The 18,769-nt window shown below is 34.6% G+C and overlaps 1 protein-coding gene across 1 annotated transcript in view; it reads left to right on the forward strand.

Annotated features, from left to right (window-relative positions):
- Window positions 1-18,769, forward strand: part of ROCK1 (Rho associated coiled-coil containing protein kinase 1) — a 143,893-nt gene that overhangs the window by 34,570 nt on the left and 90,554 nt on the right.

Consider the following 18,769-nt stretch of genomic DNA (forward strand, 5'->3'; position numbering starts at 1 on the left):
AACTTTAGATTTAATTTCTTTTATCATTTCTACACTTTGAAATCTTGGCTCAGAATTTTACTTATCAATTTTTTTGGTTTCTGTTTTTCTCTCCTTTATAAAATTATTTTTTCAGCCTTAATTTTATTTTGGAATATAGTGCCAGATTCTGAACTGCAAACTTTTAAAAAATTTTTCTTAATTTCTCACATCTTATTGAAATTGCAGGAAAATTTTGTTGCTGTTTAATTTGCTTCACCTTCCTACTTAATAATACAGCAGAAGAACTAAAAAGATGGAGAAACTTGACCCCTTCTTATTTGATGGGAGGCAAAAGAATGAATGCTTATTAGTACAAAGTGGGGGTGTGTAATTTTGTGAAGTAGGGTAGCAAGAATTGGAACACATGCTTTTAAAAATCTGTTACTGTTTTTGCTGTGCAACATTGCTGCTTTCATAATACTAAGTTTGCCTTTACATTGTATTTTGTAAATAGAAACATCAGTAGCCATAGTAGAAATAAGTAAAATGAAATGAAAGTATAAAGCTAAAGAAAACTATTTTAAACGGACAAACCTGTGTAGTTTAGTCTAGTTTTCAGATTGAAGAAAAGTACAGAGAATAATATTAAAAGTTCTGGCAAATCATATCTAGCATTAGGTAAAAATTTTGACCAAGTAGGGTTTATACCAGGATTGCAAAGTTAGTTTAAGGTTCAAAAGTCAATTAGTGTAATCTAGCATATTAACATATTAAAAAAGAAAATCCATAATATCATCTTAGTAGATGCAGAAAAAGCATTTGAAAAAAAATCAGTATCCATTCTTGGTTTACAAATATCTCTCAGCAAACTAGGAACTGGAGGAAACTTTCATACCCTGATAAAGAGAATCCACAAAAAACCTGTAGTTCAGATTGTATTTAATTGTGTATGACTAAATGCTTTTCCCCTAAGATTGGGAAAAGGCAACTATGTCTTCTCCCACTACTTCATTCAGTGTTGTCCTGGGAGTTTTAGACAGTGCAGTAAGGTGTAAAATAAAGAAAAATCATATAGATTAAAAAGGAACAATTTAGAATTATTCAGACACTGTATTTTTCTGTATAGAAAATCCTCAAGATTCTACAGAAAAAGCCTCAAGAACTTATCAGTGAGGTTGCAAGCTAGAAGATTAACATACAAAAAACAGTTTATTTCTATATATTAGCAGTAAGCAATTTTAAATTGAAATTATAGCAAATATAGTACCACTTACAGTAGAAGCAAAAGCATGAAAAATTTAGGGATAAATTTGACAAAATGTGTGTAAGCCCTGTATACTGAAAACAACTTAATATACTGAGAGAAATGAAAGAAGACCTTTAAAAAAAAAACCAGATATTCAATGTTGATGGATTAGATAATTCAGTATTAAAATGTCAGGAATCCCCAAATTAATTTATCTATGGAGTCCATGTCTTCTCAGAACCTAAGCAGGCTTTTTTGTATGAAGTAACCATTAATTCTAAAATTCATAAGGCAATGTGAAGGGTCTGGAATAGCCAAAACAATTTTGGAAAGTAAGAACCAAGTTGGAGGACTAACACTATTGGATTTTAAGATCAAGGCAGTATAATGAAATGAAAGAATAAACATACAGATAAGTGGAACAGAAATAGATCCATATATATGCAGTCAGTAGATTTTCAACAAAGTTGACAACATAATTCAGTACCCAAGCCTTACTTTGCAGTATATATAAAAATCAACTTAAAATGGATCATAGACCTAAATGTGAGAGCTAAAACTAGTAATAGTTCTAGAATAAGACATAGAAAATATTTGTGATTTTGGTTAGGCAAGAATTTCTTAGATGGGACGCAAATGGCACAAACCATTTTTTTTTTTTAAAGATAGATTAGATTTTATCAAAATTCAAAACTTTTTCTCTTCAGGTGATACTGCTAAGAAAATGAACAGGTAAACCACTCACTGGGAGAATATGGTTGCAAAACAAGTGAAAGGGGAAAAAATAATCTTTTCAACGAACGTTGCTCAGACAACTGGATAGCCATATGCAAAAGAATGAAGTTGGACTTCTGTTTCACACCACATACAAAATTAATTCAGAATGTAAAATTGTAAAACGCTTAGAAAAAAACATAGGCGTAAATCTTCATGACCGTGGATTAGACCAATGTTTCTTAGATATAAACCTAAAGTACAAGCAGGAAAAGAAAAATAAATAAATTGGGCATCATCAAAATTAAAAACTTCTGTGCTTCAAAGGATACTATCAAGACAGTGGAAAGAGGGACTTCCCTGGTGGCGCAGTGGTTAAGAATCTGCCTGCCAATGCGGGGGACATGGGTTTGCACCCTGGTCTGGGAAGATCCCACATGCCGCGGAGCACCTAAGCCCGTGCGCCACAACTACTGAGCCTGCGCTATAGAGCCTGTGAGCCACAACTGCTGAAGCTCGTGTGCCACAACTACTGAAGCCCGTGCTCCGTAATAAGAGAAGCCACTGCAATGAGAAGCCTGTGCACCTCAACCAAGAGTAGCCCCTGCTCGCCGCAACTAGAGAAAGCCCGCGTGCAGCAGCGAACACCCAATGCAGCCAAAAATAAATAAATAAATAAATTTTTAAAAGGACAGTGAAAAGGCGACTCACAGAATGGGAGAAAATATTAACAAATCATATACAATAAGTCCCTTACATATGAACCTTCAAGTTGCAAACTTTGAAACGTGCGAACGTGTGTTTGCATGTCCAATCACATGAGTTAATTCACAGGTCTGGTGTACATTGTCACGTGCGTGCATCCTCTACAAGTGGTTGTGCTTTGTGTACTTTACTGTACAGTACTGTATAGAGTACAGTAGTACAGTATCTTTATTTCAAGCCCAGGATGTCCAGAAGCCAATGTAAAAGCAGTGGTGATGTAGCTGGTACTGTGTACTTTTCAAGGTACTGTACTGTAAGATTAAAAATGTTTTCTTTATTTTCTGTGTTTATTTGTTTTTTATGTATTATTTGTGTGAAAAGTATTAAAAACCTATTACAGTACAGTACTATATAGCCTATTGTGTTAGTTAGGTACCTAGGCTAACTTTGCTGGACTTACAAACAAATTGGATTTACGAACACACTCTCGGAATGGAACTCATTCATATGTAGGGGACTTACTGTACTTGATAAAGGATTGATATCTAAAGTCTTAAAACTCAATAATAAAAAGACAACCCAATTTAAAAATGGGCAAAGGATCTGAATAGACATTTCTCAATAAAAGACACACATGAAGAGCTGTTCAACATGGTTAGTCATCAGGAAGTTACAAATTATGGCCGCAATGAAATATCAGTACACATTTATTAGAATAACTAAAATTTTAAAAACTGACGATATCAAGTATATGTGAAAATGTGGAACAGCTGAGCTCTGACACATTGCTGGTTGGTTTGTAAAACGGTGAGCTGCTTTGGAAAACAGTTTGGCATTTTTCTTATAAAGTTATACATGCATTTATCACATGACCCAGGGATCCCACTCCTGGGTATTTATGTAAGAGAAATGAAAATATGTATCTGCACAAAGACCTATGTGAGAATGTTTAAGGAGCCTGTATTTACAATTGCTGTAAACTGGAAGCAGCCCAGATGCACATCAGCTGTTAAATGGGTAAATAAATTGTGGTACACCACGTAATGGAATACTCAGCAGTAAAAAGGAGTAAATTACTGATAGGTGCAACAACATTGATAAATCTCAAAAGCACTGTGGTAAGTGAAAAAAGCCAGGCAACCCCCTCCCCCCCCAAAAAAAGGCCAGGCACAAAAGGGTACATACTGTATGGTTCCCATTTACATGACATTATAACATTCTGTTTCAACCCCTGAAGTTGTATTTATGTAATATTTCACACAGAATAATAGATTTTCATAGGATAGTATTCTGCATGTTGCTGAAATTCATTTATATGGATTTTTATAGCTTTCATTAGTGGGTACATCAAAATTATTTTTCTGAAGGTAAATGTTTTGCTTTGCATTGCTTTTTGCTGACAGGTATCAAATGTAGTGATCTAAGAATAACACCTGGAATATGGAATAAAATCTTTTTCTTTAGTAATTCAGCTCAAGTCTCACTAAAGTATAGCAGCTTTAAGGTATAGCAGCCTGAAATATTTTAAACTTAAGGCCTAATTATATTACAAACTGTATTTTCATCTTTTTGTGTTGAAGCATGTATGGACACTGAAAGGGAAAAGAGAATCTGTGACCCTTTGACTGAATAACTAGTTAAATATAAAGATTTGCTTTTCTGGACTCTGGTCTATGATACCTAAATAGTAAGGACTACAAAGAAAATGTTTATCAGCCTCACATAACTGATAAAGATTTTAAGATGAACTTTTAAAGTAAGGGTTAGAAAGGTATCCAGATAAAATCAAACTGTCTTGGTGGGAAGAAACATGTTGTGGGGCAGGTACACATTGGAAGGAGGAGGAGGGGGATGTGGAAACGGTGATTTTTGACTGTATACGTTTGTAAACCATTGTGAATTTCACTGCAATTTGGGGGTACAAGATTCATAATTAACGTTAGTACGAAAGCATACTTATTAAACAGATACTACCAGTCTAAAAGAAGGTAATGGAGATCATTGTATGTATGAAAAAAATCCATGAACCTGAAAGGAAAAATGTGGTAGAGAGCATTTGTTTGGATTAAAAAAATAAACCCAGCAAGGGAAGTTTATAGCTATACAAGCTTATCTCAGGAAACAAGAAATATCTCAAATAAACAACCTAACCTTATGCCTAAAGCAACTAGAGAAAGAAGAATAAACAAAACTTGAAGTTAGTAGAATGAAAAACATAAAGATCAGAGCAAAAATAAATGAAATAAAGACAAAACAGTAGAAAAGGTCAATGAAACTAAAAGCTGGTTCTTTGAGAAGATAAACAAAGTTGATAAACCTTTAGCCAGACTCATTAAGGAAAAAAGGGAGCGGGCCCAAATCAATAAAATCAGAAATGAAAAAGGAGAAGTTACAACCAATACCACAGAAGTACAAAGGATCATAAGAGACTACTATGAGCAACTATACACCAATAAAATGGACAACCTAGAAGAAATGGACAAATTCTTAGAAAGGTACAATCTCCCAAGACCGAACCAGGAAGAAATAGAAAATATGAGCAGACCAATTACCAGTACTGAAATTTAATCAGTAATTTAACAACTCCCAACATACAAAAGTCCATAACCAGATGGCTTCACAGGTGAATTCTACCAAACATTTAGAAAAGAGTTAACACCTATCCTTCTGAAACTATTCCAGAAAATTGCAGAGGAAGGAACACTTCTGAACTCATTCTGTGAGGCCACCATCAGCCTGAAACCAAAACCAGAGAAAGATACCACAGAAATGAAAATTACAGACCAATATCACTGATGAACATAGACGTAAAAATGCTCAACAAAGTACTAGCAAACCGACTCCAATAATACAGTAAAAGGATCATATACTGTGATCAAGTGGGATTTATGCCAGGGATGCAAGGATTTTTCGATATCTGCAAATCAATCAGTGTAATACACCACATTAACAAATTGAAGAATAAAAACCAGGTGTTCATCTCAACAGATGCAGAAAAAGCTTTTGATAAAATTCAACATCCACTTATAATAAAAACTCTTCGAAAGAGGGCATAGAAGGAATGTACCTCAACATGATAAAGACCATATGTGATAGGTCCATGGCTAACATTGTACTCAGTGGTGAAAAGCTGAAAGCATTTCTTCTAAGACCAGGAACAAGACAAGGATGCCCACTCTCACCATTTCTGTCCAACATAGTTTTGGAAGTCCTAGCAACAGCATTCAGAGAAGAAAAAGAGATAAAAGGAATCCAAATTGGAAAAAGGAAGTAAAACTGTCACTGTTTGTAAATGACATGATGCTGTGCATATAAACTCCTAAAGATGCTCTCAGAAAACTACTAGAGTTCATCAATGAATTCACTAAAGTTGCTGGATACAAAACTAATATACAGAAATCTGTTGTATTTCTATTCACTCACAGTGAAATATCAGAAAGAGAAATTAAGGAAACACTCCCATTTACCATTGCATGAAAAAGAATAAAATAATTATGAATAAGCCTACCTAAGGAGGCAAAGGACCTGTACTCTGAAAACTATAAGACACTGATGAAAGAAATTGAAGACCACACAAACAGATGGAAAAATATACCATGTTCTTGGATTGGAAGAAATCAATATTGTTGAAATGATCGTACTACCCAAGGCAGTCTATAGATTCAGTACAATCCCTATCAAATTACCAATGGCATTTTTCGCAGAACTGGAACAAAAAATATTTAAACTTGTATGGAAACACAAAAGACCCTGAATAGCCAAAACAATCTTGAGGAAGAACGGAGCTGGAGGAATCAGGCTCCCTGACTTCAGACTATACTACAAAGCTATACTAATCAAAACAGTATGGTACCGGCACAAAAACAGACATAGATCAATGGAACAGTATAGAAAGCCCAGAAATAAACCCACACACTTATGGTCAGTTAGTCTGCAACAAAGGAGACAAGAATATACAATGGAGAAAAGACAGTGTCTGCAATAAGCGGTGCTGGGAAAACTGGACAGCAGAACATTCTCTAACACTGTATACAGAAATAAACTCAAAATGGATTAAATACCTGAATGTAAGACCGGATACTATAAAACTCTTAGAGGAAAACATAGGCAGAACATCCTTTGACATAAATCACAGCACTATTTTTTTTAATTTTTCTCCTCCTAGATTAATGGAAATAAAAACAAAAGTGAACAAATGGGACGTAATTAAACTTAAAAGCTTTTGCACAGCAAAGGAAAGCATAAACAAAATGAAAAAAACCTACAGACTGGGAGAAAATATTTGCAAACGATGCTACTGACAAGGGATTAACTTCCAAAATATACAAACAGCTCATACAACTTAATATCAAAAAACAAACAACCCAATCAATAAATGGGCAGAAGACCTAAATAGACATTTCTCCAAAGAAGACATACAGAGGGCCAAAGAGCACATGAAAAGATACTCAGTATCGCTAATTATTAGAGAAATGCAAATCAAAACTACAATGAGGTATCCCCTCACACTGGTCAGAATGGCTATCATCAAAAAGTCTACAAACAATACATGCTAAAGAGGGTGTACACTGTTGGTGGGAATATAAGTTGGTGCAACCACTATGGAAAACAGTATGGAGGTTCCTTAAAAAACTAAAAATAGAGTTACCATATGATCCTGCAGTCCTACTCCTGGGCATATATCCAGAGAAGACTGTAATTAGAAAAAGATACATGCGCCCCAATGTACATAGCAGCACTATTTACATACAATAGCCAAGACATGGAAGCAACCTAAATGTCCATCGACAGATAAATGGATAAAGATGTGGTATATACATACAATGGAATATTACTCAGCCATAAAAAAGAATGAAATAATGCCTTTTGCAGCAACATGGATGGACCTAGAGATTATCATATTAAGTAAGTCAGACAGAGAAGGACAAATATATGATATCACTTACATGTGGAATCTAAAAAGATACAAATGAACTTATTTACAAAACAGAAATAGACTCACAGACACAGAAAACAAACTTATGATTACCAAAGTGGATAGTGGAGGTGGGGCGGGGGGAGATAGATTAGGAGTTTGGGGTTAACATATACATACTACTATATATAAAATGGATAAACAAGAAGGATCTACTGTATAACAGGGAGCTATGTTCAGTATCTTCTAATAAAGTATAATGGAAAAGAACCTGAAAAAGAATATGTATAACTAAACCACTTTGCTGTACACCTGAAACTAACACAACATTGTAAATTAACTATATTCCGATTTTAAAAAGTGGTTAAAAAATTTTAAAAAAACAAATGGTATTTCTTGGTAGCATACTATAGCTTTCCTAATGCAAATTACAAAAGTAGTAGCATAATAGCTATTGCTAATGATGTATCAACTCTCCGTTTATATAAAAGCATAGAGAATTGTTGATAAAATTTTAATTTGCTTTGCCAATGATTTATTATTGAGAAAGTAATGAGAGTAATAATTGCTGTTCTCAGTTTGTGACCAGAAATGCTAAATTGATTAGCATTTAGGATGTGACAGAGACCTTGAGACAAAGCATTCATTTCACTTTAGATCAAGGTTTCTCAGCAGTAGCACTGTTGACATTTTTGAGTCAGATAACTCTTTGATGTGGGGATCTGTCCTTTGCATTGTAGGATGTTTAGCAGCATCCCTGGCCTCTGCGTTCTAGATGCCAGTAGCATACTCTGCCCCCTCCCCCAGTTATGACAACCAAAAATGTCTCAAGACTTTGCCAAATGTCCCCTGGGGGTCTAAATTGCCCTCAGTTGAGAACCACTGCCTAAGACTTTCTATTAAAGAGGGAAAGAAATTCCATAATTTGGCGTGTGCTCCAAGCTTAGGAAATTTAATCAAATTTATTGAAAAGATAAATCCTATTAATAGTGATTCCAAGTGAAGGACGAAATTTCAAAAAGGGGTAAATATAAGAAGGCTGCAGCCACAGAAACCAAGGTTATTGCACAGGCAGTTCTCAGCTCAGATTGGAAAGGATATGAATGACTCTGTCAAGTGTGAGTACATATCCAGGGATAAATGCAAAAGAGTAGTACAAATCTGTAAAAATTGTGTTAGGCCAAAAGCCTGTGATGAGCCAAAACTTGTGAAAAGTTCTTGAGACAGCAAAAGTAACTTCTTCCCTCTAATCTTTCCCCATTTAGAGTTATGGGGACCATATGTATGAGAAAATGATAAACTCACTGCATGAGACCATTTATTCTTGAAATATTTTTTGAATGCCCAGTCACTAGAGACATGAAAAATAAGGCGGTCTTTTTTTCTTAAAAACTGTAGATTTTACCATCTTGTGGGGAGAAATACAGAAGCAAGTAGTAACTTATACATACCTTTATAGTGGTGGAAGCTTGTAGAGAAAGTAATGATACACAGATGTTGGAGTAAAGAAAGGCTCTAGAAAGAAAGTAGTATTTGAGTTGAGTCTTAAAGGATGGGCTAGATTTCTCAGTTGAGGAAGAACAATTCAGGCAGAGAAGGAACAGCATTTGTTAAGCCATCCAAAAGTTATGATACCTTTGAGGAACCAAGAGTTTGGTATAAATTGAACTTGGTTTATGATGAGCAGGAAGGAGTAAGGAGGACACGTGGCAGAAGAGACTGAAATGGCAGGTTGGGGCTGTTGGGTTAATGGATTGGATAAAAAAGAATTACTTAGTGTCTTATTTTTTGTCTTCATTGTTCTCATGATTTTTAAAAACTTAGATAAAGGAATTTAAGTTCAAGGACAGAGAAAAAAGTTGAGCACTTTAAATTAGTTTATACCCCCAGATCTAGGCAGATTATAACCCTAGAATTTTGAATTTCTTGTATTTTTGTTTTTGATTTGATGATTTTTGTATGGGTGACCACTTTTTTAGAAATCACTGTTCTGAGAAAGTTTAAAAAACAGTGACTAAATATATCAATTCTAGGCAGGTAGTTACCTTTGGAAGAGGAAAACATGAGGCTCAAGGCTTAGGCAGTAATTTAACATTTTATTTTGAACAAAAGACCAGAAGCAGATAGGCAAACTAGTATATATTAGTTTAATTGTGATGATAGGTACAACTGACAAGCCACACACACAATAAGAACAAAACAATTTCAGTTGAGATGTAGAAAATAAAGTTCTTTCAAAAGGTTCTATTATGTTATCACTGTATTAAATCACTGCATTAAAAGGTAAATTACATGCATCATTGTAAAAAGATTGTATCTAAACTTTTTATTTTTCCAAGTAATTATATTTAGTAACCTACTGTACAGTATTTTAATGGAGCTTAACCTTTTCTCTAGTGGTTACTTAAATTCCTTCCAAAAATAATATTTCATGGATTGTACACATTTAATTAGATAGATATTTATTTATATGTAAACTGGCAGTGATGATCATTAGAAAGTTTTTTCCTCTTTTTCCCCGTCTTGAAGTCTTAATATGTCGCTACTCAGGTATGCTTCAAAATGTAAAATTTTTCCTTTCTTTTTAAACTTGTTAAAATCATGATACCTTTCTACTTATTAAATGATTATTTTGATAGTTGAATGTTAGTGTTATCATTAAATTAGCTATTCATTGGTTGGTGATTAAAATCAATACACAATGATCTTTTATTTTAAAAAAAATAAAATAGTTTTCAGTTCAGCATATTCTGAATGATATCAATCAATGAATCTGTTGTTCATCCAAGGAAGTAAAAACGACCTGACTATGTTTGCCTTAGCTCCTTGTAGAATTACACAAAAGGTACATACTACTCAATAGAAAAAGTAAACTTTTTTCTTATTTTAAATTAAGGTATAATAGTAATTAAAACAAAACATCAGAAGTTTTAATGACTTGTGGAAGAGCCCTCATTTTAATGTTTGTGACTAGTTTCTCCTAAGAGTGTCTCGTTACACTTATAAAATCATGTACTGCGATATTGAAAGTGAGTACTACATTATCTTTAGTAAAATTAAAGGTGGTTTTCATGTGCTTTGAATATAAAGTTAGATGCCGTTAGAAATTTACACTTCTTGGGTAATTCTAAGGAACAAAAATGGTGAAACTGGAAATTTTATATATAATTTACTTCTGCATTTAAAGCGGATAGGTTTCTTGAGAGGAGTAGAATATAAATGGATTATAATGATCATATATTGTGATAAGTATACAATTTCATTTTCAAGTTCTTCAAGTGATGACAAAAATGCAAAACTATTATTTGGTTAGTGACATTAAAAGCTTCCTTCTCCACAAATAAGTATTAAGGTACATATAAGAGTCTGCCTTTATGCAGCCAGAAAGTACTGAAATGTAGTAGCGTTTTGACATGTTTGTTTGCTTATGAAGTCTATGAAAGGCTTGTGTAGTTGGGTAACTAGCACTTGAGTGGTGGATGTATCTCCATTTCTGGAGAATGGGACAGGATTGTAGTCATCATATTTTGGGATTATTTTTTCAAACTGGATACTGAAGTATAAGAAAAATAGTACTTTGTTGAAGGACATAGGACCAACAGATCATCATAGAGAGTCTAGAAGCATACTTTTTTTATTATATGAAAATTTGATGTAAGCTTATTATGGCAGTTAGGTCATTGGGAAAAAGGTAAGATTATTCAGTAATTTGTTTTGAGACAGTTAGATATTCATATATGAGGAGAAAATGAAATTGTCTATACTTCACAACATGTACCAATGTAAAGACAAAAAATACTAGATGAAATTATAGGTATTATGTTTATAGTCTTTAAGTAGGGAGTGGCTTTTTTTCGTTTTTTTGAAGCAGGATACCAGGGGTAGAAACTGTAAAGGAAACATTGATAGATTTTGCCATATCAAAACTTTATAAAGAAAAATAGATATAAAGATTACTGACAAACTGGAAAAAATTACAACATATGTAATAGAATTATATTCCTAATGTATGAAGAGATCCTTCCAGTCAACAAGAAAAACACAATAAAAAAAATGGACAAAGTAACTGAATATGTAGTGTAATTGAGAAAAAATAAAAATTACCAATGAGCAGTTAACAGTTGAACAAAAGCATTAATATTTCAAGAAATATGGGTTAAAAAAAAAGAAATATGGGTTAAAAAAAAAGAAATATGGGTTAAAAAAAAAAGAAATATGGGTTAAAAAAAGAACCAACCCTCCCTGCCCCCCCGCAACCTGAAAGAGAAAGGTAAAAAGTAATAATATCCAAGATTGGTGAGAGACTGGAGGGCAGTTAGCGTATTTTAAAACTAATAATGTTCATGAGTATAACCTAATACTTTTACTTAAAGAAATGTATCCTGCAAAAATAGCACTGAAAATACATGGGAATGTTCATCATCGCAAAAATATATTGATGTTGGGGCAAAAAGTTAGAACAACCCACATAAAAATCAATAAGACATTTCTATCAGCTATCCACAGTGTGTTCAGTGAAAAAGCAAGTTGCAGAATACCTTATGTCAATAAGTATGGATAACACTTTTTTTTTAATGAATACATATATTCCATTGAATGAACGTACCATAATTTAAAAAACTGTTTCTGTAATAGTGGTTCTCAGGTGCCTCCCAGTTTTTCGCTGTTATAAGTGAAAATGTTATATTAACATTTTTTGTACATACAACTTGGTATACTTGGTTTTCCTTTCTTTGAAGTGAATTCCAGGAATTGCTGAGTCAAAAGTTGCATCCAATTTGCATTTTGATGTATATTGCCAAAATACACTTTTACACCAGAAGGTGGTATAAAAGTCAGAATTTTTTAATGGAGCCATAAAATTGAATATATTATGCAGGATAACCTAGGGTATTACATGATCTTGTTTGAAGTTATTACAAGTAAAATATTACTAAATCAGATAGATTTTCAAAAAGAAATGTTGACTATTCTCTTTATTTACTTTTTAAATTATCTATCTTGGAATAAACTCATGGAAAAGCTGCAAAAATAGTACAGAGATTCCTGTATGCCCTTCACCCAGCATTTCCTAATGTTAACATCTTATATAACCATGGTACATTGACAAAACTAAGAAATTAAAGTTGGTATATTACTGTTAACTATATACTTTACTTAGATATCAGTTTTTCCACTAATCTCCTTTTTTTGGTTCCAGAATCCAATCTAGAATATCACATTGTATTTAGTTGCCATTTCTCCTTAGTCTTCTTCAATCTGTGAGAGTTCTCAGGCTTTCCTTGTTTTTTTATGACCTTGACAGTTTTGAAGATTATTGATAAGGTATTTTGTAGAACTTTCCTCAGTTTGGTTTTGTCTAATGTTTTCTCATAATTACCCTGGGGTTATGGGTTTTGGGGATGAGTACCACAGAGATGACATGTGCTTCTCATCACATTATATCTGGGATATGTGATACCATAATGATTTATCAGTGATAATATTAACGTTTATCACTTGTTTTAAGATAGTGTCTGCCAGGCTTCTCTCCTGAAAAGTTACTATTTTTCCTTTCCATACCTGATTCTTTGGAATCTGATCACTATTCCAGTCCACACTCAAGGGGAGGGGCATCAATAAGCTCCATCTCCAGACTCAGAAGGCTACATATTATCTTACAGAGCAAATGTTTTTGATTTTGATAAGGTCTAATTTATCATTTATTTCTCATATGGATTGTGCTTTTGGTGTTGCATGTAAAAATCATTGCCAAACCCAAGATTGATTTTTTAAAACTGCTTTATTGAGATATAATTTACGTACTGAAGAGTCACCCATTTAAAGTGTGCAGTTCATTGTTTTTTGTCTGTATTTATAGAGTTGTGCAGTCATTACCTCAGTTAACTTTTTGAACATTTCATCATCTTGTAAAGAAACTCTGTACCCATTAGCAGTCGGTCCCCAATCCTCCCCAAGCTCCCCAGCCCTAGACAATGACTAATCTATTTTATGTCTGTATAGATTTGCCAATATGGACATTTCCTATAGATGGAATCATACAATGTGTGATCCTTTATGACTGGCTTTTTAGACTTAGCATGCTCTCTTCGGGGTTCATCTGTGTTGTAGCATGTATTTCATTCTTTTAAATTGCCAAATAAATAATATTCCATTGTATAGATAATGCCACATTTTGTTTATCCATACATCAGTTGATGAACATTTGGATTGTTTCTACTTTTTCGCTATTATGAATAATACTACTATGAACATTAGTGCACAGGTTCTTGTGTGGACATATGTTTTCATTTCTCTTGGGTAGATACCTGAAAGTGGAATTTTCGTGTCATATAATTCTGTATAACATTTTGAGAAACCCAAGATTGATTTTTAAGTATATACTTTTATTATTTTGGAGTAAATATATATGTGGCTTTTCTGTTGTCCCTGAACAGATAAGAGCAGCAAGTGATTGTGGCCATTTGTAAATAATATCGTTAAATATCAATATTTTTAATGTTTCAGTAAGTAACATTGAGCACATATGTACATCAAAGACATATCCATGAATGAAGTATGGTCTCTACCCTTAGGAAATGGGAACATACAATCTAACAGAAGAAATACAAACAATTCCAGCCCACATTGACAGATGAAATAATAGAGAAATAGTGGTTTCCCAGAGGAGAAAGGCAGCTTATCAGACTGAGGGGATCAGGAGGAGATGGATAAAGGATTAGATCTTGTTTGGTAGTAACCTGCTCAAATAAAGTGGGGCTAGTCATTTTAGGTTGGTGATCAACATCTGCAAAAGAATGGAGCTGTAAAGCAGTATGGCTGTGTGGGAAATTGCAAGTAACTAGGCATTGCCAGAGCATTGTTGGGGAGAGTATCTAGAAATAAAAGATTGGAGAATCAGAGAGTAACAAGATCTAAAAGCCATTTTATGATGTGTTGAGGAGTTTGGGTTTGGTTTTGTTTTTTGCCAATCTGTTTCTCACACTAGATTACTCTGTATGTGTGTTTACACGTGTGTGCGCACTGGCAAAACATAGCACATCTTCCTGGAGCTTGAATTCTGTTTGAACATATGAGCATAGAATAACTTATTTTTATTTTTATTATTATTATTAACTGTTGCATTGAAACAAAATCGGAGTTTTATGGAATTGAATCCCACATTATAAATTTTCTAGGCAAGTTTTAGATAATTTTAGAGCTTATTAGGGCTGCTTTGACTACTCTGAAAGTTTGCAAGGTGTATTGGATTTCTTTAGGCAAAGAGTAGCAGTATATTGGACAAATATTGCATTGTGCATAGCTTTTATTGCCATACTTTATTCTTTTTTTAAACATTTTTAAAATAATTGGGTTGTCTTACAATCTATAGTGGTACGTAAAATGATGGTGCATTTTATAATCTAGGATCTTAAACTAGGCAAAATATATCTTTTTCGCGTTAGAAAGAAACAGTCATTATAGAAAACTTGAAGTAAATGTAAAATGTGAGGAATAAAATAATCTCTAATCCCACCATGCTTAGAGGTGACTGCAGTTATTATTTTGGTATATTTCTTTCTGGCTTTTTTCTCTCTGTATATACCAATATATATTTGTGTTTTTAGAAAATTGAGTTCATATACCACATGCAGTTTAATCTGTTTCTATGCTCAACATCATATGTTAAACATCATTCTATGTAATTGTTATTAAACAACACAATTTAAATGTTTTCTAATACGTCATTGTATGTATATGTATTCCTAGAAGTAAAATTTATTGGGTATAAAGTGTGATTTTAAAAATAAAAAAAGATCCTTAAGAAAAATCATCCATTTGCTTTCTAGAAAGTTAAAGAGTCTGTATGTGATTGAAATATTTTTTAATTTTTTGTAACCCTGAAACCTTTCTGCACTGCCTCTTTTGCTAACTTGTGATTATTTAGAGATGATTAGCTAATTTTTGGCCTATCAAGACTTATGGTGTTTATTTGTGACTCAGTTTGCCCATTTCATTCCTTGCTAACTGTGCTGTATAGTAATATCTCACTTCTCTGAATTTTAGCTTTCTGCCACCATCACCTGGCTCAACACAGTTGACAATCAGAAATTGTTAAAAGGATCTGATAGTCATACAGTCCTGCTTATTGGTCTTAGAAGTAATAAGAGCTTACCAAATTTATAATTTTGCAAGTATTATATTAAATTCTGTAAATAACAGGTTAATTTTTATTATGGGAAAAAGTGGAACACTGTAAAAAGGATTGGAAGTTCGGAGAATTTTGCAGTTTTAGGTACGATGACTGGGAGAGGGCTCACTAAAAGCTGACATTGGAGAAAAGAGTTGAAGTAGTTGAGAGGGTTAGCCATGCAGATGTTTAAGGAAAGAAAATGGCATACAGAGGAACAGCCAGTGCAAAGGCCATAAGAGAGGATTTTTGAACAGCAACAAGGAAGCCACTGCAGCTGGGGAGGATTAAACAAGGGAGAGAATAGTAGGATGACATCAGAGAAGGAAGGAAATAGAGAGGATAGGTCATGTAGAATCTTGTAGGCCATTGTAAGATCTTTGACTTTTGCTCTGGGTAAGATAGCAAGTCAGAAAGTTTTGAGAAGAGGAGTGACATGATCTGAATTGTGTTTTAAGAATATTGCCCCATGTTAAGAATAGACTACTGAGAGGCAGGGATAGACAGCCGGAAATCAGTTAAGCGATTGCCGTAATCCAAAAAAGAGATGATGGTGGCTTGGTCCAGCATGGAAGCAGTGCAGAAGGTGAGAAGTTATCAGGTCCAGATATATTTCAGAGGTAGAGCCAGCCAGATAGGATGTGGAGTGTAAGAAAAAAATAGGAGTCAAGAATGCCCCTGGGTTTTTGCCCCAAGCAAAACTGACCCATCAGCTGAAGTGTTGAAATCATAGGTGGAGGTTTGGGGTGAGAACACCTCTTCAGTTTCAGACACATTAAATTTTTTTTTATTTTTTATTTTTGGCTGCATTGGGTCTTCATTGCTGTATGTGGGCTTTCGGTAGTTGTGGCGAGCGGGGCTACTCTTTGTTGTGGTGCACGGGCTTCTCATTGTGGTGGCTTCTCTTGTTGCGGAGCACGGGCTCTAGGCACGTGGGCTTCAGTAGTTGGGCATGTGGGCTCAGTAGTTGTGGCACACAGGCTTAGTTGCTCCGCGGCATGTGGGATCTTCCTGGACCAGGGCTCGAACCTGTGTCCCCTGCATTGGCAGGCGGATTCTTAACCACTGCACCACCAGGGAAGCCCCTAGACACATTAAATTTGAGATATCTGTTAACAAAGTAGATATATTATGTAAGCAATTGAATATATAAATCTGAAGTTTAAGAGAGAGGTCTGAACTAGAGATAAAAATTTGCAAGTTGTTGACATGTCAGTGCTTTTTAAAGCCCACCAATAAATGAGTGTAGATAGAGAAGAAAACACCATGAAAGACTGAGCCTTGAGATGCTTCAGTGTTAAGAAATCTGAGAGAAGAGGAGGAACCAGCAAAGGCAACTGAGAAGTAATCATTGATGTAGAAAAAAATACCCTTGGGACTTCCCTGGTGGTCCAGTGGTTAAGGCTGTGCTTCCAATGCAGGGGGCGTGGGTTTGATCCCTGGTCAGGGAACTAAGATCCCACATGCCGCGCAGTGCAGCCAAACAAAACAAAAGAAAATGAAAAAATACCCTTAGTATTGTTGTAGGAATGTAGTATCCTGGAAGTCAAGTAAAGAAAGTATAGCAGGAGTGAACAAACTGTCAAAAGCTACTGATGTATCAAGGTGAAGACTGGGAATTCATTGTTAAATTTAGCAACATGGTGGTCACCTGTGACTTTGACAAGCACTTTCGTTTTTGTTGTTTCTTGTTTGTTTGTTTTTTTAAATTTTGACCACACCGTGCGGCTTGTGGTATCTCAGTTCCCTGACCAGGGATTGAACCTGGGCCACAGCAGTGTAAGCCCTGAATCCTAGCCACTAGACCACCAGGGAACTCCCTGACAAGCAGTTTTGATAGAAAGGTAATGGCCAAAGCTCACCCAAAATGGATTTAAGAGCAGGTATGAAGAAAGATTTAGAAATAGAGTACAGACAACGTTTGAGGAATTTTGCTGTAGTGGGGTTGAGTAATGGGGCAGCAGCTAGTGAGAGAAATGGCATCAAGATGGGGATGAAAATGGCATGATACAATCCAGTTAGGAAGGGGAAAGCTTAATGATACAGGAGAAAGAGGGGGGGAATTGCTGGAGCAATGTCCTCGAGCTTGTGAAAAAGGATGACATCACCAGTGGAGGGATTGGTGTGAGATAGCAGTATTCTCCTATAGTAAAAAGTTAAGAGACCAAATATGTGAGGGCATGTGCTGGTAGTTGAAAATGAATACATAAATATAATTATAAATATATCTATTTAGTGGTAAGTCTATGGCAATTTTCTTCCGATTGTTTCAGGGTAGTAACCAACAAGGTCATTACCTGTGAACGAGGATCAGTGAGAGGTTTGAGAAGAGAAAAGAAAATGTGAAATACGGTCTCTAATAAAGTGGGAGAGTGAATATACTAAAGAAATACATGATTGCCAAGCAGAATTAAGGGCAAGCTTTATGTTTGCAATTATGGATTTAAAGTGGGATCAGTCAGTATGATTTTATGTATTTATCCAGACATATTCAACTACATGGGTGCTGACATAGAGTTAGTTGTAGAGGTAGATTTAACTAGAATTACGGTTTTGCCAAACTAAGTATAATGAAGCAGAAAAGAGCCAAGGCATTAAAGATTATGCAAGCGAATGATTATAATAATTGATCATGTAATTTAAGCTGGATAGGTAAGAAAGAGAACCTATCAGTACAATGAGGTACAGTAAAAATGGATAGGATCAGTGGATTGGAGGTCTTGGTGGGGCTGGGGATTGTTGGGGTGTGGTTTTTGGAGGGAGTGAGCAGGAAAGCTGAGGGAGTGCTTAGAGAGTACAGGATTTGAAATTGAAATTAAGGGAGGACTATAATTACTGATAATGACAAGATCTAGCATGTGGCCATGGAAATGAGTGGCTGAGATAAGGTAGAGGACAAGATCATTGAAAGAGAGAAGTTAAAGGTATTGAGAGGCCAGGTTATTAGAAGTATCATCTATGGGTATATTAAAGTCCTTAAGAATTAAAATAGGAAAATATTGGAGAGAAGGTTAGTAACCCAGAAACTAAAATTGTCTAGCAGTGAGATGTGATGACC

This window comes from Balaenoptera physalus, assembly GCF_965194825.1.
Source record: "Balaenoptera physalus genome assembly, chromosome: 12".
In the NCBI taxonomy this organism is placed as follows: Eukaryota; Metazoa; Chordata; class Mammalia; order Artiodactyla; family Balaenopteridae; genus Balaenoptera; species Balaenoptera physalus.